This window comes from Salvelinus namaycush, chromosome 31 (genome assembly GCF_016432855.1).
Source record: "Salvelinus namaycush isolate Seneca chromosome 31, SaNama_1.0, whole genome shotgun sequence".
Taxonomy (NCBI): domain Eukaryota; kingdom Metazoa; phylum Chordata; class Actinopteri; order Salmoniformes; family Salmonidae; genus Salvelinus; species Salvelinus namaycush.
The window spans coordinates 45,580,632-45,600,842 of NC_052337.1; the positions used below are offsets into that span (position 1 = coordinate 45,580,632).

Sequence of the window (20,211 nt, forward strand, 5' to 3'; positions counted from 1 at the left end):
CTTTCACCGTAAAGCCTTTTTGAAATCTGACACAGTGGCTGGATTAACAAGAAGTTAAGCTTTATGTTGAAGTATAATACTTGTATTTTCATGAATGCTAAATATTTATATATTTACCGCTAGAGCACAGGACGAGGTGTGCTAAAGATGGCATCGGTGTAATTTCCCTTGAATGAATATCGAAACGCTACCAAAGTTTGAATTGACCCAAGAGATGACCACACTTAAGACTTGCACGAACAACAAAAAGGATGGCAGCGGTGGGATTCGAACCCACGCCTCCAGAGAGACTGGAGCCTAAATCCAGCGCCTTAGACCACTCGGCCACACTACCCTTCACCGTCAACAATCCCAAACTTTGTCATCTGTTACCTAAGCCTGCTAAGCTACCATTAATTTCGGTCTCTTATTTTTTCATTTTTCCTTTTGTATCCTTCATTTATATCATGTTGCTTTTTCTTACTGTCTCAACACATTATTTGTTTTGCTGCTATGTCTGAAGAGCACATTTATAGAGCCCTTTAACCTCTCTTGGGTAGGGGGCGGTATTTTCACGTCCGGAAGAAAAGCGCGCCCAATGTAAACTGCCTGTTACTCAGGCCCAGAAGCTAGGATATGCATATAATTGGTAGATTTGGATAGAAGACACTCTAAAGGTTCTAAAACTGTTAAAATCATGTCTGTGAGTATAACAGAACTGATATGGCAGGCGAAACCCCGAGGACAAACTATCCCCCCAAAAATTCAGCCTTCCACTGTTTCCAATGGCTTTCATGTTTATTATGAGGCAAAGTCCTCCCAGATTGCAGTTCCTAGGGCTTCCACTAGATGTCAACAGTCTTTAGAAAGACTTTCAGGCTGGTTTTTGGAAAAATGAGCTAGAAGTTGTAGTTTTTCTAAGTGGCTCCCATTTTGGCTGTAGGGTTTCAATTGCGCTTGGGTGAAAGCGCGTTCTTTGTTATTTATCTCCAGTATTGAACATTCTATTCTCTGTCTTAAATGTAATTGTTTATTTACTTATTAGGGTACCTGAGGTTTGATTATAAGCGTTGTTTGACTTGTTTGGATAAGTTTATTGGTAACGTTTGGGATTCATTTTGTATGCATTTTGAAGAAGGGAAACCGGTGGATTATTGAATGAAGCGTGCCAGCTAAACAGAGTTTTTATGGATATAAAGAAGGACTTTATCGAACAAAAGGACCATTTGTGATGTAACTGGGACCTTTTGGAGTGCCAACAGAAGAAGATCTTCAAAGGTAAGGCATTTATTATATTGCTATTTCTGACTTTCGTGTCGCACCTGCCTGGTTGAAAAATGTTTTTCATGTTTTTGTATGCGGGGCGTTGTCCTCAGGTAATCGCATGGTGTGCTTTCACCGTAAAGCCTTTTTGAAATCTGACACAGTGGCTGGATTAACAAGAAGTTAAGCTTTATGTTGAAGTATAATACTTGTATTTTCATGAATGCTAAATATTTATATATTTACCGCTAGAGCACAGGACGAGGTGTGCTAAAGATGGCATCGGTGTAATTTCCCTTGAATGAATATCGAAACGCTACCAAAGTTTGAATTGACCCAAGAGATGACCACACTTAAGACTTGCACGAACAACAAAAAGGATGGCAGCGGTGGGATTCGAACCCACGCCTCCAGAGAGACTGGAGCCTAAATCCAGCGCCTTAGACCACTCGGCCACACTACCCTTCACCGTCAACAATCCCAAACTTTGTCATCTGTTACCTAAGCCTGCTAAGCTACCATTAATTTCGGTCTCTTATTTTTTCATTTTTCCTTTTGTATCCTTCATTTATATCATGTTGCTTTTTCTTACTGTCTCAACACATTATTTGTTTTGCTGCTATGTCTGAAGAGCACATTTATAGAGCCCTTTAACCTCTCTTGGGTAGGGGGCGGTATTTTCACGTCCGGAAGAAAAGCGCGCCCAATGTAAACTGCCTGTTACTCAGGCCCAGAAGCTAGGATATGCATATAATTGGTAGATTTGGATAGAAGACACTCTAAAGGTTCTAAAACTGTTAAAATCATGTCTGTGAGTATAACAGAACTGATATGGCAGGCGAAACCCCGAGGACAAACTATCCCCCCAAAAATTCAGCCTTCCACTGTTTCCAATGGCTTTCATGTTTATTATGAGGCAAAGTCCTCCCAGATTGCAGTTCCTAGGGCTTCCACTAGATGTCAACAGTCTTTAGAAAGACTTTCAGGCTGGTTTTTGGAAAAATGAGCTAGAAGTTGTAGTTTTTCTAAGTGGCTCCCATTTTGGCTGTAGGGTTTCAATTGCGCTTGGGTGAAAGCGCGTTCTTTGTTATTTATCTCCAGTATTGAACATTCTATTCTCTGTCTTAAATGTAATTGTTTATTTACTTATTAGGGTACCTGAGGTTTGATTATAAGCGTTGTTTGACTTGTTTGGATAAGTTTATTGGTAACGTTTGGGATTCATTTTGTATGCATTTTGAAGAAGGGAAACCGGTGGATTATTGAATGAAGCGTGCCAGCTAAACAGAGTTTTTATGGATATAAAGAAGGACTTTATCGAACAAAAGGACCATTTGTGATGTAACTGGGACCTTTTGGAGTGCCAACAGAAGAAGATCTTCAAAGGTAAGGCATTTATTATATTGCTATTTCTGACTTTCGTGTCGCACCTGCCTGGTTGAAAAATGTTTTTCATGTTTTTGTATGCGGGGCGTTGTCCTCAGGTAATCGCATGGTGTGCTTTCACCGTAAAGCCTTTTTGAAATCTGACACAGTGGCTGGATTAACAAGAAGTTAAGCTTTATGTTGAAGTATAATACTTGTATTTTCATGAATGCTAAATATTTATATATTTACCGCTAGAGCACAGGACGAGGTGTGCTAAAGATGGCATCGGTGTAATTTCCCTTGAATGAATATCGAAACGCTACCAAAGTTTGAATTGACCCAAGAGATGACCACACTTAAGACTTGCACGAACAACAAAAAGGATGGCAGCGGTGGGATTCGAACCCACGCCTCCAGAGAGACTGGAGCCTAAATCCAGCGCCTTAGACCACTCGGCCACACTACCCTTCACCGTCAACAATCCCAAACTTTGTCATCTGTTACCTAAGCCTGCTAAGCTACCATTAATTTCGGTCTCTTATTTTTTCATTTTTCCTTTTGTATCCTTCATTTATATCATGTTGCTTTTTCTTACTGTCTCAACACATTATTTGTTTTGCTGCTATGTCTGAAGAGCACATTTATAGAGCCCTTTAACCTCTCTTGGGTAGGGGGCGGTATTTTCACGTCCGGAAGAAAAGCGCGCCCAATGTAAACTGCCTGTTACTCAGGCCCAGAAGCTAGGATATGCATATAATTGGTAGATTTGGATAGAAGACACTCTAAAGGTTCTAAAACTGTTAAAATCATGTCTGTGAGTATAACAGAACTGATATGGCAGGCGAAACCCCGAGGACAAACTATCCCCCCAAAAATTCAGCCTTCCACTGTTTCCAATGGCTTTCATGTTTATTATGAGGCAAAGTCCTCCCAGATTGCAGTTCCTAGGGCTTCCACTAGATGTCAACAGTCTTTAGAAAGACTTTCAGGCTGGTTTTTGGAAAAATGAGCTAGAAGTTGTAGTTTTTCTAAGTGGCTCCCATTTTGGCTGTAGGGTTTCAATTGCGCTTGGGTGAAAGCGCGTTCTTTGTTATTTATCTCCAGTATTGAACATTCTATTCTCTGTCTTAAATGTAATTGTTTATTTACTTATTAGGGTACCTGAGGTTTGATTATAAGCGTTGTTTGACTTGTTTGGATAAGTTTATTGGTAACGTTTGGGATTCATTTTGTATGCATTTTGAAGAAGGGAAACCGGTGGATTATTGAATGAAGCGTGCCAGCTAAACAGAGTTTTTATGGATATAAAGAAGGACTTTATCGAACAAAAGGACCATTTGTGATGTAACTGGGACCTTTTGGAGTGCCAACAGAAGAAGATCTTCAAAGGTAAGGCATTTATTATATTGCTATTTCTGACTTTCGTGTCGCACCTGCCTGGTTGAAAAATGTTTTTCATGTTTTTGTATGCGGGGCGTTGTCCTCAGGTAATCGCATGGTGTGCTTTCACCGTAAAGCCTTTTTGAAATCTGACACAGTGGCTGGATTAACAAGAAGTTAAGCTTTATGTTGAAGTATAATACTTGTATTTTCATGAATGCTAAATATTTATATATTTACCGCTAGAGCACAGGACGAGGTGTGCTAAAGATGGCATCGGTGTAATTTCCCTTGAATGAATATCGAAACGCTACCAAAGTTTGAATTGACCCAAGAGATGACCACACTTAAGACTTGCACGAACAACAAAAAGGATGGCAGCGGTGGGATTCGAACCCACGCCTCCAGAGAGACTGGAGCCTAAATCCAGCGCCTTAGACCACTCGGCCACACTACCCTTCACCGTCAACAATCCCAAACTTTGTCATCTGTTACCTAAGCCTGCTAAGCTACCATTAATTTCGGTCTCTTATTTTTTCATTTTTCCTTTTGTATCCTTCATTTATATCATGTTGCTTTTTCTTACTGTCTCAACACATTATTTGTTTTGCTGCTATGTCTGAAGAGCACATTTATAGAGCCCTTTAACCTCTCTTGGGTAGGGGGCGGTATTTTCACGTCCGGAAGAAAAGCGCGCCCAATGTAAACTGCCTGTTACTCAGGCCCAGAAGCTAGGATATGCATATAATTGGTAGATTTGGATAGAAGACACTCTAAAGGTTCTAAAACTGTTAAAATCATGTCTGTGAGTATAACAGAACTGATATGGCAGGCGAAACCCCGAGGACAAACTATCCCCCCAAAAATTCAGCCTTCCACTGTTTCCAATGGCTTTCATGTTTATTATGAGGCAAAGTCCTCCCAGATTGCAGTTCCTAGGGCTTCCACTAGATGTCAACAGTCTTTAGAAAGACTTTCAGGCTGGTTTTTGGAAAAATGAGCTAGAAGTTGTAGTTTTTCTAAGTGGCTCCCATTTTGGCTGTAGGGTTTCAATTGCGCTTGGGTGAAAGCGCGTTCTTTGTTATTTATCTCCAGTATTGAACATTCTATTCTCTGTCTTAAATGTAATTGTTTATTTACTTATTAGGGTACCTGAGGTTTGATTATAAGCGTTGTTTGACTTGTTTGGATAAGTTTATTGGTAACGTTTGGGATTCATTTTGTATGCATTTTGAAGAAGGGAAACCGGTGGATTATTGAATGAAGCGTGCCAGCTAAACAGAGTTTTTATGGATATAAAGAAGGACTTTATCGAACAAAAGGACCATTTGTGATGTAACTGGGACCTTTTGGAGTGCCAACAGAAGAAGATCTTCAAAGGTAAGGCATTTATTATATTGCTATTTCTGACTTTCGTGTCGCACCTGCCTGGTTGAAAAATGTTTTTCATGTTTTTGTATGCGGGGCGTTGTCCTCAGGTAATCGCATGGTGTGCTTTCACCGTAAAGCCTTTTTGAAATCTGACACAGTGGCTGGATTAACAAGAAGTTAAGCTTTATGTTGAAGTATAATACTTGTATTTTCATGAATGCTAAATATTTATATATTTACCGCTAGAGCACAGGACGAGGTGTGCTAAAGATGGCATCGGTGTAATTTCCCTTGAATGAATATCGAAACGCTACCAAAGTTTGAATTGACCCAAGAGATGACCACACTTAAGACTTGCACAAACAACCAAAAGGATGGAAGCGGTGGGATTCGAACCCACGCCTCCAGAGAGACCGTAGCCTAAATCCAGCGCCTTAGACCACTCGGCCACACTACCCTTCATTGTCAACAATCCCAAACTTTGTCATCTGTTACCTAAGCCTGCTAAGCTACCATTAATTTCGGTCTCTTATTTTTTCATTTTTCCTTTTGTATCCTTCATTTATATCATGTTGCTTTTTCTTACTGTCTCAACACATTATTTGTTTTGCTGCTATGTCTGAAGAGCACATTTATAGAGCCCTTTAACCTCTCTTGGGTAGGGGGCGGTATTTTCACGTCCGGAAGAAAAGCGTGCCACATGTAAACTGCCTGTTACTCAGGCCCAGAAGCTAGGATATGCATATAATTGCATATAAATGCATATAATGGTAGATTTGCATATAATGGTGGATTTGGATAGAAGATACTCTAAAGGTTCTAAAACTGTTAAAATTATGTCTGTGAGTATAACATAACTGATATGGCAGGCAAAACCCCGAGGACAAACCATCCCCCAAAAAATGCAGTACTATAAATGTAGATTTCAGGCTGAATTACAATTGTTAATGTTGGTCTTTTGTTATATAGATGTTGTTTGATTTTGTGGGGGAGGATGATGCCTCGAGTGAGGTTTTTACCCTCCAGGCAGCAGCGGGCTTCGCATCCCTGAAAAGCACGATTAACGGGTCATTGGAGGACTATGGCATTCGGGAGTCAACAACACTGTATGTGTTGTGGTTGTCTGTGGAGGATGTGCAGGTGACTAGCATGACAATACCTAATAATAATATATTTGATGTTTGTATCGGACTACATTTGAACTACTTGATAGTTATAACCTTTGTGTGGTGGTTTCTGTCCATTTAAAGGCAATCCTATCACCTCACCTCTCACCTGCCCCCTCTCAAAACCTCTCGTCTGTGCCCTCTCCTCACCTCTCGCCAGCCTTCTCTCCTTTCATTCACCTCCTTCATCAGCAAACTTTTCTTCTTTTCACTCCTCACCTTCTAACTCACTTTCTCCTTCTCCCTCACCTTCACCTCCATCTCCATCATCGGACGCAGAGACTAAGTGAGTTTTTTAAAGAGCATTTGTTTATAAACAAAATGTAGAATTTAAAACCTTAATGTCAGTGTATTTTCCCTTAGGATCAATTCTTATTCGATTTGTCATACATTTTGAATGAGCTTTCCCCCCCCTCTAGAATGGACATAAGTGCCATTTTACGTACGCTCTGGAGCCGAGTGGACCAGGACCACTGCCCCATCGCCAACATGATAAATGTCCACGGGGCAACGTCCTAAACAGTAGCCTGTATGCATTTCAACGCTAAAACGTTAATGCAGGGGCTAAGATGGATGTTGCCTTTGTGGACGTTGAGTCCAAGGCGGAGGAGGCAGTTGACCAAGGGGGTCCCTCCAGGGAGTATTACAGGCTCCTCATGAGGGACATCAGGGAATCGGCTATCTTGGAGGGTCCGGAAGGAGCGAAACGGCTGTTCCATGATGTTCATGGTAAGCCTTTCTTCTTACCCGTTTTTAAGGTCTGATTTTCATGTAAAATACAGAATTTAACTTCTTGCCACTAGGGGGGTGCCATTTCGACATAGTACAAATTCGTTTCCAAATTAAACTGCCTCGTACTCAATTCTTGCTCGTACAATATGCATATTATTATTACTATTGGATAGAAAACACTCTCTAGTTTCTAAAACCGTTTGAATTATGTCTGTGGGTGAAACAGAACTAGACTTAGAGCAATTTCCCTATGTGGAGTTGAGAATGCAGAATTTTCCAACCTGTTCTCAGACCTGTTTATAAATCTGCCTGTCTTCTATTGGTTGAGATGCACTGCATACGCCTTCCTCTGGGTGTCAGCGAATAGAGGGCCTTGAAATGGAGTCTCTAGGCAGAGCTGAAAGTCTATAAATTGATTGGAAACGAGGTGTATCGTTCTTTTCCCCTTCGCTCTGACGCACTGAGGACCTTGGAACGTTCTTTTGGAAACATCGGTTATAGATCTTAGACATTTCCGGCTGTGTTTTTATTCGATATAGGCTTTAAAGACATCATAATCTTGTTATTTTGAACCGAATTATATCAGTTTATGTCAGTATATTGCGATTTTCGGGTATTTATTTTCTTGGCGCTGTAGGAAGTTGGGTATCTCTCTCTCTCAAGCTAATGTTTACTGCTAATTGCAACGTGGAAGACGACGTTCTCCAACCTAGCAACGATTCTTTTGGACAAAGGACACCTATCCCAAGATTCTGATGAGAGTTCATCGAAAAGTAAGAACTATTTATGCTGATAATTCATTGTTCTGTTGAAAAATGTCAAATGCATAAGACGCCATTTCTTGCAGTGTAGCCTTGCGTTATCGCACCCTGTATTGCGCAGTAACGTTAATTTTAAAAATGTAATTCAGCGATTGCATTAAGAACTAATTTGTCTTTCAATTGCTGTCCAACCTGTATTTTTTTAGTCAAGTTTATGAATAGTTTTCGATAAGAATAGGGGCCTTTCCAAGATGGCGCCGGACAGATTGCTTGACGTTATGGACACTATTCTCATTGTATAAGCACGATTTGTGCCGCTAAATATGCACATTTTCGAACAAACTCTATATGAATTGTGTAATATGATGTTACAGGACTGTCATCTGAAGAATTCTGAGAAGGTTAGTGAAAAAATTAATATATTTTGGTGGTTTATACGTTATAGCTATTTTTGCCTTGAATCAATGCTGGTGTGATGTTTGCTATTGTAGTATGCTAATATAACGCTATATTGTGTTTTCGCTGTAAAACACTTAGAAAATCTGAAATATTGTCTTGATTCACAAGATCTGTGTCTTTCATCTGCTGCACGCTGTGTATTTTTAAGAAATGTTTTATGATGAGTAATTAGCTAATACACGATGGTCTCTGTAGTTATTCTAGTCGCTTTGGTGAGAGTTGGGATGGTGGCTGCAATGGTAAACTATGATTTATACCTGAAATATGCACATTTTTCTAACAAAACATATGCTATACAATAAATATGTTATCAGACTGTCATCTGATGAGGTTGTTTCTTGGTTAGTGGCTATTTATATCTTTATTTGGCCGAATTTGTGATAGCTACTGATGGAGTAAAAAAATGGTGGAGTAAGAAAAGTGGTGTCTTTTGCTAACGTGGTTAGCTAATAGATTTACATATTGTGTCTTCCCTGTAAAACATTTTAAAAATCAGAAATGATGGCTTTATTCACAAGATGTGTATCTTTCATTTGGTGTCTTGGACTTGTGATTTCATGAACATTTGATTATATGATATCCCTGTGGCTTTAGGCTAGGCTATGCTAGTCAGCTTTTTTGATGGGGGGGATCCCGGATCCGGGTTTGGGAGGTGTTAGAGGTTAACCTTTTCTCAATAGGGGGGCGCTATTTTCACTTTGGAAAAAATCGTGCCCAAATTAAACTGCCTCGTACTCAATTCTAGATCGTACAATATGCATATTATTATTACTATTGGATAGAAAACACTCAAGTTTCTAAAACTGTTATATCTGTGAGTAAAACAGAACTCATTTGGCAGCAAACTTCCAGACAGGAAGTGAAAAATCTGAAAACGATGCTCTGTTCCAGGGCCTGCCTATTCAATTGCCGAATTTCTATGGATTTGCATGCACTGCATACGCCTTCCACTAGATGTCAACAGGCAGTGGAAGGTGGAATGGGGTGTCTAGCTTGATCTGAGGTCGAACAAGAGCTCTTGGAGTGGGAGGTCTGGAAATTTCTTTGGCTTCTGTGGCGCGCGAAGGACATCGACATTGGCTTCTGAAAAGCTTTCGGTATACACGGTAGATATCTCCGGCTCTGATTTTATTTGATAGATGTGATAAAAACATCATAAAGTAGTTTTTTTTCAATCGAGTTGTATCAGTTTATTCAACGTTTATTGCGAGTTTTGGAATTTTTCTTTCTTTGCGTCAGGAGAATTTGGGCATGGTCGCGCCACATGGCTAGCTAAGGTTGCTAATTCGACAGGAGAAGAGGACATTCTAAAACCAAAGAACGATTTATTCTGGACCAAGGACTCCTTGTACAAGATTCCGATGGAAGCTCAGCAAAAGTAGGAACCATTTATGATGTTATTTCGTATTTTTGTGTGAAATGTGTAGTCCTATTCTCCGCCCTTTTAGCGGGCGCTGTCTCTCAATAAGGCAAGCTGTATGTCGTACTAAAGTTATTTTTAAAAATCTAACACAGCGGTTGCATTAAGAACTAGTGTATCTTTCATTTGCTGTACAACATGTATTTTTTAGTAAAGTTTATGATGAGTTCTTTGATTAGATTAGGTGACTGTCCAAAATATCTCCGGAGAATTTTGTGCATTTTGGCTACGTATTCACATTGTAAAACCAGGATTTGTACCTCTAAATATGCACATTTTCGAACAGAACATGTATGTATTGTGTAACATGATGTTATAGGACTGTCATCTGATGAAGTTTGTCAAGGTTAGTGAATAATTTTATATATTTTGCTGGTTTTTGCGATCGCTACCTTTTGCTGCTGATAAATGCGTTTGTGTGTTTGGCTATTGTGGTAAGCTAATATAATGCTATATTGTGTTTTCGCTGTAAAACACTTCAAAAATCGGAAATATTGGCTGGATTCACAAGATGTTTATCTTTCATTTGCTGTACACCATGTATTTTTCATAAATGTTTTATGATGAGTATTTATGTATTTCACATTGCTCTCTGTAATTATTCTGGCTGCTTCGGTGCTATTTGTGATTGTAGCTGCAATGTAAAACGATGATTTATACCTGAAATATGCACATTTTTCGAACAAAACATAAATGTATTGTGTAACATGTTATAAGACTGTCATCTGATGAAGTTGTTTCTTGGTTAGTGACTAATTATATCTCTATTTGGTCGGTTTTGTGATAGCTACCTATGCGGTAAAAAAATTGTGAAAATATGCGGTTGAGTCTTTTGCTATTGTGGTTAGCTAATAGAAATACATATTGTGTTTTCGCTGTAAAACATTTTAAAAATCGGAAATGATGGCTGGATTCACAAGATGTGTATCTTTCATTTGCTGTATTGGACTTGTGATTTCATGATATTTATATGCTAGTATTTACTTGTGGCGCTATGCTAGGCTATGCCAGTCAGCTTTTTACTGATGAGGATGCTCCCGGATGGTGATGAAGTAGAAGTTAAGCCAAACAATTACTGAAGAGGCTTTTTCAGGTGCTCTGTCCAGGGCGATATATCATAGGGATAACAAAGCTGGAACACAATTGAAATTGTCTTTTTAGCGTCACGAGGGCCTGTATGGAACCATTGGGGAAATGATCAGTGTTTGTGTGGTCCATGGAGGGGTTAGGCCACACTTCTTCTCTGAGCGACTCTGAGCAGCAGTGTGTGGGAAGCCTGCACCTCCACTCAGTTTGGAGGAGGTGAGCCACACTACTGAGAGCACATTTGGAAAATGTAAGTTTGATGTCCTACCAAACAGCAAGAGGAAATAATAGATCATTTTTTACATGTATGGTTTCTTTTGCTGTGTTTAAAATTCTCAATTGCCAGTCACACATTTTTTAAATTCTAGATAAAAAAAACAGAGGACCTATCAGAGGTGAATAACAAATTGGAGGAATCGGTAGACTGGCTGAGCCTACTGGGGCTGAAAAGGATTGTTGTCAAGACAATAGAGGACATAGATGGTGTGGTTGAATTGGTGGCTCAACAATTTGTCCAAGGGAGCATGCAGGTGGCCTTGGAGCAGTAAGTCAACTCTGTCATAAATCTGTGAAGTACTTGTCATTACCTCCTCTAACATAACTATTTTTAATCAGTCCACGCCCCTAAATCAATACACATCACTATATTGTCCTCAACACTTATTTTAAATATACATACTGTCTCTAAACCATGACAAGTTCACATATGGTCTCAACTCTCTTGGGCTGCTCGAGGCATTGGGGAACCAGCCGGACAGCTTCCGAGCACTTTTTGTGGACTCCATAGAGCCTCCCACTGCCAGTAACCTATTCCATACCTGGCGGCAAGCGGCGGTGTTTGGAGAACGACACCATCTGCCACTGGTTGAACTGGCTGGCTGAGGTGCAAGGTAAAATAGTAAATTGTTCCAGTTTATCGTTAACTGCATATTATTCCATTTTGTAGTTTAGTGCTACTAGAAACAATTATGTATCGTAAAAATATGTTTTTATGCAACACCGAAATGTGGGGAATTCATAATACCGGAGGTCATGAGTTCCCTAAAGGCATTGTAGGTGCTATGAAGAGGGAGCCTTCGTGTCACAGCACACGTGTTTGCCTCTGGGTACTTTTTCTTCTGCTGCCCAGCGAGACGCCCTCGCGCTGTGTGGAGGAATTCGATAGTCGGGGTGTCCTCAAACCCAAGGGGTGGCACAACCGTTGCCCCAGTAGCAAACTCCAACACCATCGCCACTGTTAGAGGACATTCTCCATCTGAGGAGTACACAGTAAAACCATTAAAGGACATATTTAAATCACAGTAGCAATTGAGTGTTTGAAAATGTAACTGCACATCAACATTTATCTACTTACATCTGTATTGTTTGTACAGTGCATTCAGGACGTATTAAGACCCCTTGACTTTTTCACATTATATTACGTTACAGCCTTCTTCAAAAATGGATTCAATAATTTTCCCCCTCGTCAATCTACACACAATACCCCATAATGACAAAGAAAAAACAGGTTGACATTTTTGCAAATGTAAAAAAAAAAGAAAAGAAAAAAAGGAAATATTACATTTATGACCCTTTACTCAGTACTTTGCTGAAGCACCTTTGGCAGCGATTACACCATCGAGTCTTGGGTATGACGCTACATTATTTATTGAATACATTTTAGAATAAGGCTCTAATGTAACAAAATGTGAAAAAAGTCAAGGGGTCTGAATACTTTCCAAATGCACTGTATTTCCATATTGGCTGGTATTGTTTACTTAATGATCATTAATATTAAATTATACAGTCCATATTGTTTGTCTTGGTGTTAAGGTTTCGTTTTTTAGAAACACTTTACTGACACTTCACTAATAACCAATATCCTTTGCTGATATTGACTGAAGTACTGCTGCCAACTCATCCAAATCTGATAATTTGATGTCCTACATTAAGAACAAATTAACTTCAGACATCATTTAATTACAACTACATGAAATAAGGCTTCCCATCCATTGCATTAAGTGACAGCTCCACTTCTGGCAACTGCACCTTCGTAGTGACTTATCAAATTTCAAATGCATTGATCTAAGACCTAGATCCATTAGTCTAAAGCTCTCCAACCCGGTTCCTGGAGAGCTACCCTCCTGTAAGTTTTCAATCCAACCTCAATTGTAACTAACCTGATTAACTTATTAAGCAGGTAATTAAAATCAGGTGCACTAGATTAGGGTTGGAGTGAACCTACAAGACAGTAGCTCTCCAGGAACAAGGTTGAGAGCCCTGCACTAGTTCATCTTCAACCACATAATTTGAGCTGCCACAATGTGTCAACAATGTTATGTTACTAACTGTAATAGGTTGCTGTTAATCACAATGATATAAAATGTAACGGGGGGGCGAACCCCTATCTTCATAATTTATTTTTTTAACTATAGGGTTTTCTCCACAAAATTATTTATTTTAACAATTTACAAACGTCCAGATTGGGAATTACAAAAATGTAAGTTATTTTTTAATTATGTACATTCAGAATATTCTGTTGTCCTCCCACAGTAGGCACGCTCTGAAGGCTCCAATCCAGTGCTTGCAGAAAGGCCTCTCCTGGGTCGTGTTGTACTGATTGGAAGACAAATATTGTGTCAGCAGATGGAATATTGTGCTAAAGCGCCATAGCGAAAAATACAATAACCATAGGCCGTATATCTTAACAGTACCTGACACTCTCCAAATATGACCAAACAAAAGTTAAGTACTTCTCCATTCCGTTAAGGCCACCTGTGTCTAAACTCTGGTCCCCATCCGTTTAGAGTTGAAGATGTCTGTCGTACCTTTCTAGAGACCAAATCATACAGTGTGTAAAAGAGGGGGAATGTTAGTATTATAAAATGTATAACAGTATTATAAAAATGAACTGATTCAAAGGAATGAGTGGCGCTGAAGATATAGCGTCCAATCCCTCATCCCAGTAGGGGAGTATCAGGGGTGTAGGAAGGTTGGAGTAGGAACGAGTGGCGCTGAAGATATAACTGCCATAACCCTCTGTAGAATGTCAACTCCCAGGCTTCCAATGGAATTATTGTCCGCAACAGTTCCATCTGTGTGTTGCTGATGTTGAACTGGATTTGTGGCACAATCACCCCTTCCGACCAATAAAGAGCTGCAGCGCCAGTGGTTGGAGGAGGCGCTGAGGTGGTGGTTGGAGGAGGCGCTGAGGTGGTGGTTGGAGGAGGCGCTGAGGTGGTGGTTGGAGGAGGCACTGAGGTGGTGGTTGGAGGAGGCGCTGAGGTGGTGGTTGGAGGAGGAGCTGAGGTGGTGGCTTGAGAGCTGATGGTGGTTGAATTTGGGGCGAACAAATCCCTTACTGCTGTCAGATTGTCCCTCTGCATTGCCAGGGAACCCGTTGACTGCCGTTGTTCAGTCCTCAGCCCATGGTGGTTCCACTGACTGGCAAACACAGCAAGATCTCTGTTCACCTGTGGCAGGAACACAAAGTGCAGTGCCCACAGGTCCACCTCATTGTTGATGTCGATGATCTGCGCCGTCTCCAAGAAGGTAAACAGGTCATGGTAAACGTTGGGGACTCCATGCCAGACGTCCCCCCACAGCCGCTCTATCCTCTGGTTGCGAGTGCTCCTTCCTGAGGGCACTTCCCCTCTCACCACCCCTGAATTGCTCCATGAAGGCACAGATGCGGTTGTTTTCACCACCCGGTCACATCTCACCCGGGATGGTACTCTGTAGCTGGTGATTGCTGCTTCGAATGACTCCATGCTGTGACACTTCTGTTGTTGTCAGAGGCCTTCAGAAACACAACAGGTCCACAGCACCATGGATAACAATCCTACACCTAAAAAACAAGACACATTTGTTATACAAAAACTTATTTTTTCTCTTCTAGAGACACCATTCTGTTTTTATTATTGATAACATTATTACAGTGCCTTGAGATGAGGTAGTCATTCAAAAATCCTATTAAACACTTATTGCACACAGTGTGATTCCATGCAACTTATTATGTGACATTTTTATTCCTGAACTTATTTTGGCTTATCATAACAAAGGGGTTGAATACTTATTGACTCAAGACTTTTTAGCTTTTCATTTTAAAATTAATTCCACTTTGATATGATGGGGTATTGTGTGTAGGCCAGTGACAAAGTCTCAATTTAATCCATTTTAAATTCAGTTTGTACCAAAACAAAATGTGGAAAAAGTCAAGGTGTAAATATTTTCTGAAGAAACCATATAAGCAGATAAATCATTCATTTTTTACAATGTTAAGTTTGTAAAAACATGTAGTAATCAGGAGGCCTAAGCATATGTACTTACCGGATCAGCTTATGGTTGCCATCAATGTGCCACAAAGAATTTGGGCCTGCAACTCTGTACTGCCTCCGGTGTAGCCGATGCTGCATGGCTCTCCTCGCAGCTCCCTGGAGGTTGACATGGATCAGACTCTGTCTGACCCTCACACGCTGGACTCGAACACCTTCTCCTCTTAAGCGTGCCCTCAGACTCTGCACTAAGTTCTTCATTCTGCCCTGTCAGCTCTTTGATCCTCTCATCCAGCTGAGCATCTGACAACAGTGGGTAGGACCTGAAAAGCTGAAAATCACTAAATACTAAAAAAACCAAGATACTTTAATCTGGAATGTGATCAAATCTAAAGAGGATGTAGACATCTCCCTCTTGTGTTACAATTGCTTTATTCAATTACGATAACTTACCTCATGCGCCGCTTGACCACAGAGTGTGACACATTGACAACATCTGCCATTTGTCTGATGGTCATATGACAATCTATGAGGAACTCAAGCTGCTCCTTGTGGATGTGATACTGCCATCCCTCCAAAGGCGCTTGATAGGCTACTGAAATAAAACTAGATAATTACAAAATACACTCCTAAAAACTTTAGGTTAAAAGACTATAAGAGCACCGTATATAATTTAGGAACAGCATTATAGGCCAACCAAATGTTTTTTTCATTGATTGACTTGACACAGGACACTTACAGGACAAGTAAAATGATACAATCTCATTCTTTGCCACACAACAACAAAATATTATACAAATGTAACATGCCATCTTCGTAAGGTTCCCGTTGTTGGATGTCATTTGACTCTTGTAGGAACTCCTCTGCAACAGCAATTAGATTGCTGGCCATCTCTTCATCAATCAAATGACTGCTTGCCCACCGAAGGCTCCACAACATGGTCTCTAGCCTGAAAAATAGACCGCAGACCCGATTGGTCCAGTGACATTTTATTTGTATGTAGTTAACCCTTAAAGTGTTCTCTTGTCTAAACTGTGCCAACTGAGCCTCCGACCAATGAAGACAACAGTGCATTGACAAGCGATGCAGTTTTAACTAACGTACTTTAGCTGCAAACTATCCATGGCAGGTAGTTAGGTAACATTAGCATTATTTTATGTAGTTATTTTTTTTTGCAGCTGTTACACCACTCTCAACACCTACGTTAGCTAGGTAGCTAACATTAAGTTAACGTTACCTGGCTATTTATGGTTGAAGTCCATCTCTTCTGTCCGTGAGCAGCAGTCTGTTGCAATCAGAGATGGTAGACATACAATTTTCGAGAAATTGGGCAGCCATTATTAACTAATTGTACCTCGGAAGAACAGAAGTTGAGTGAACGTCTTTCATCAATACCTGAGAATTGGGCGGAGTCCAAATGAAATTTATGCAAATGTTATCAGTGACAAAATCTATGACTCATAGCATACGTATCGGTGAATCTTCGTGACATATGAAATACGAGTGAGAGTGTAATCAAGGTGTAATAACTACGGGAAAAATAATGAACGTTAAATTATTATGTGACTTGGAGTCATATTGAGGTCCTGATTGGTCAAGCATCTTATTTGACGCGTTAAATTGTGTTATTTGACGTGCATCTTTTTGACACACAAAGACCCAAACGGCGTTCCATACGGTTGATACAAGGCTGCTCTGTGAAGTCTAAAGAATTTGGTAATAGCACACACACACAGTATGACTATGTTTGCCCAACCTGGTCACAGAGCATTATTATTCTGTATGGAAATCCAAACCTCCATTTAGTATGATATGTTTCGTATGGTTCATAAGACAAATGGTTACTTAAGGCAAAAAGGATAGTACAGTGGTTGGTCAGGGTAGATAGGTGGGCGTATAACGTGAACATCTAGCAACCCAAAGGTTGCGAGCTCAAATCTCATCATGGACAACTTTAACATTTTAGCTAATTTCACTACTTACTACTTTTAAGCTACTTTGCAAATACTTAGCATGTTAGCTAACCCTTCCCCTAAACTAGCTAGCTAAGAGATTGAGTGGAGACCATCAAATGTTTTCTTACAAACTTTGCTAGCTAATGACAATATTATCATCTGTCTAAAGTAAATTCGATGACATGATGCTAATGGCAGTCGTTTCCTACTAAATATTTGCCTACTTTAGCAATGTCATCGTATTTCGAAGCCACTATAGTGTAATTTAGGCGAAACAGTCATGGCTCCCATTCAAAGTCATTTACTTTTGGTCAGCAATGTGGATGTAGAACGTTGATAACAATGCCAACCACTCGACCGCATGATGGAGTTGCAACCCATGAAAATGTAAGCTCCAATTCAGATACCTACTGACTTTGTCTCTACCAATGTGATCAAGTTGCTTGTCTCACGCAACATACATTACAGATTACATTTACAGAACGTTTCTCTCTCTCATTTACTGTCACCGTCTCTCTCTCAGGCACAGACCTATCAGGAAAAGTGATCTTCTATGGGAAGGGTTTTGTACGATTAGACCGAAGATTCTTCAACTGTCTGCCTGACTTACTTCACCAACCTTACTCTATGGACCTCTCCCTTCTTTGGACCACTCTCTTGCTCAACAACGACATGGTCTAATTTACTTTAAACTAAAGTCTACTGGAGGGACACTTTGTCCTTGTGTTTCTTGGCTATTTACATTGTTTTGTTCACAAGCTACATTATTTTTCAAAGTTTGAGTTTCAACTGCTAGGGAAGAGAAGACAAAGCTGCTACTAGTCAGACTCAATCTCACAGGTAGTGGTGGAGAGTCGAATTCAAAATAATCGAGTCCGTCCACTCCCGGTGTCGACTATAATTTTGGGGTGTCAAGCTTGGCGGAATGGACTCCTCGACTCCTAAGATTCAGTATTTTCTGCAACGGAGGAAACTTTTTCCATGGTTTACTTCAACAGCACAAACTCTCGCATCTTTCACAGCAAAGAAAGACGGAGTTAGCGATGGAGAGAGATAGGAGGGGCAAAGCCAGGCATAGGTAGGCATGTTGGCTACCAGGCAGACAGTCAGAAACGTGCATCAGTAATCAAAAGACTTAGGCTATTGCAATGCTGTATTGTGTAATTTCTTGGCTTGCAATGTCTCGTGCAAGTTCACTAAAGTAAGGGCTATCAATGAGTATGCTGAGCTATTCGACACGCAACAGACCGAAGAGAAACGCACACTAGCGTTTTTCATAGCGAAGAGAAAGGGGAGCAGGCGAGGGAGAGTGAGGATCGGGGCAGGCAGAGAGACAGTCAACCGTGCGCATAGGCTATACCGGTGGTTCCCAACGTTTTTGGTTACTGTAGCACCAACTGAATTTTGCTCTGCCCGGAGTACCCCTGAAGTAGTGCATTTTACCAGTAGGCCTATGGTCTTATGAGTCTTTTCAAATACCCCCTGTGGTTAGGCCAAGAACCCTCAGGGGTCCTAGTACCCCTGGTTGGGAACCACTGGGCTATACTGTATGTAACCCTCTCACCAGGCTTGAATATGACTCACAATATTAACTTATGTAGAGTATCTCAACAGCATGGGATGTTAGGTGAGAAGGACATCTCCAATGAGAATTCCTATTGTAAACTGTCTAGGGTGATGACAATAGGGTATTAACTTCAGATGAAATGATTATAGGTTTATTTAATTGTATCAGGATAGGCTATCCCATGCATTAAATTAAATTGAAACAGTAAATGACTCCACCAAGGCAACATACATAAGGTTCAATATGTGTATGATTACATTTTCATAGCACAACATCAAAAAAAAAAAAAAATATATATATACACCCCAATGAGTCATGCACAACCCATTTCCAAATTATTTAAAGCTTGCTTAATAACCCGTTGGCGCAACAAACAAAACGACAACACACATAAAGTCTAGAAGCACCTCACGTTGTGATTACGCACTACTTGTAGATATTCCTTCAGTGAAGTATGGCAGTTCCTTGCAGGTTTCCTCACAACATCCACAGCAAGCACCGCTATCAATGCAGACAGTACCCCTTAGCCGTAACCGATATCCCATGGGAACATGAACTCTTAAGCTTTCACAAGCAATTATCTCTCGGTTAACCTCAAGGCTGTCAAATACGTCCACGATGAGACAGTAGCTTCAGTCTTTACTAAGTGTTAACAAAATTATAACTACTCTCTTATAAAATAAAAACGGTATTTCCCTTGATGTCTTAGTAGGTATGGGTTTTGTTCTAGTTGTCGTCTTCATTTATAATTTTCTTCACCAACGGTCGTAATGTAAAACGTCCATCCTTTTCTCAACGTCTCTTTCCCTCTCTTTTTTTCCCAAGCCTCCCATTAACCAAGTCCACAGCTTAACAAGCGACCTTATTGGTCAAAACTTTACCTTCAAATCAAACCCAACTATTCACTTATACATTAAATAAATATTTATTCAAAAATAAATGCATTAACAACATCAATTTAGGAGCAATTCAATCACCTTTTAAATATAATACCAATTAATTATAACAAATACAACTCAAATACAATAACAAATAAACTCAATACTTGCTTTTAACAAGAATAAACTCAATACCTAGTTCAAACAAGGGCATTACATGCATCTTGGTTATCTGTCAAATCTATTGGTAGCTAAATACGGAGAAATTACGGACCATGTAAAAAACTGTTGGTCACTAAATCCGGCTAGAAGGACCAAGTAAAAAATGGTTGGCTGGAAAGCCCTCACCCGTCTGAGCGGTTGTGTCACGCTCGTCTTTCTCCTCATCTGAAGAGGAGCATGGATCGGACCAAAACGCAGCGTGGGTTGAATACATATTTGTTTATTTAAGAAAGACGAAGACGGAAAAACTCTTAAACAAACCACAAAACAATAAAACGACGTGAACAGACCTGTACTTGAGAACATAAAACAAGAACGCACGAACGAACGAACGAAAACAGTCCCGTGTGG

The 20,211-nt window shown here is 40.2% G+C and overlaps 5 non-coding genes across 5 annotated transcripts; all 5 read right to left on the minus strand.

Annotated features, from left to right (window-relative positions):
• Positions 1-252: 252 nt before the first annotated feature.
• Positions 253-334, minus strand: trnal-uag. Its single transcript has one exon. It is a non-coding gene; the product is annotated as a tRNA-Leu (tRNA).
• Positions 335-1,623: 1,289 nt separating this feature from the next.
• On the minus strand, positions 1,624-1,705 carry trnal-uag. The gene has a single exon. It is a non-coding gene; the product is annotated as a tRNA-Leu (tRNA).
• Positions 1,706-2,994: 1,289 nt separating this feature from the next.
• On the minus strand, positions 2,995-3,076 carry trnal-uag. The gene has a single exon. It is a non-coding gene; the product is annotated as a tRNA-Leu (tRNA).
• Positions 3,077-4,365: 1,289 nt separating this feature from the next.
• trnal-uag lies at positions 4,366-4,447 on the minus strand. Its single transcript has one exon. It is a non-coding gene; the product is annotated as a tRNA-Leu (tRNA).
• Positions 4,448-5,736: 1,289 nt separating this feature from the next.
• trnal-uag lies at positions 5,737-5,818 on the minus strand. Its single transcript has one exon. It is a non-coding gene; the product is annotated as a tRNA-Leu (tRNA).
• Positions 5,819-20,211: the final 14,393 nt, after the last annotated feature.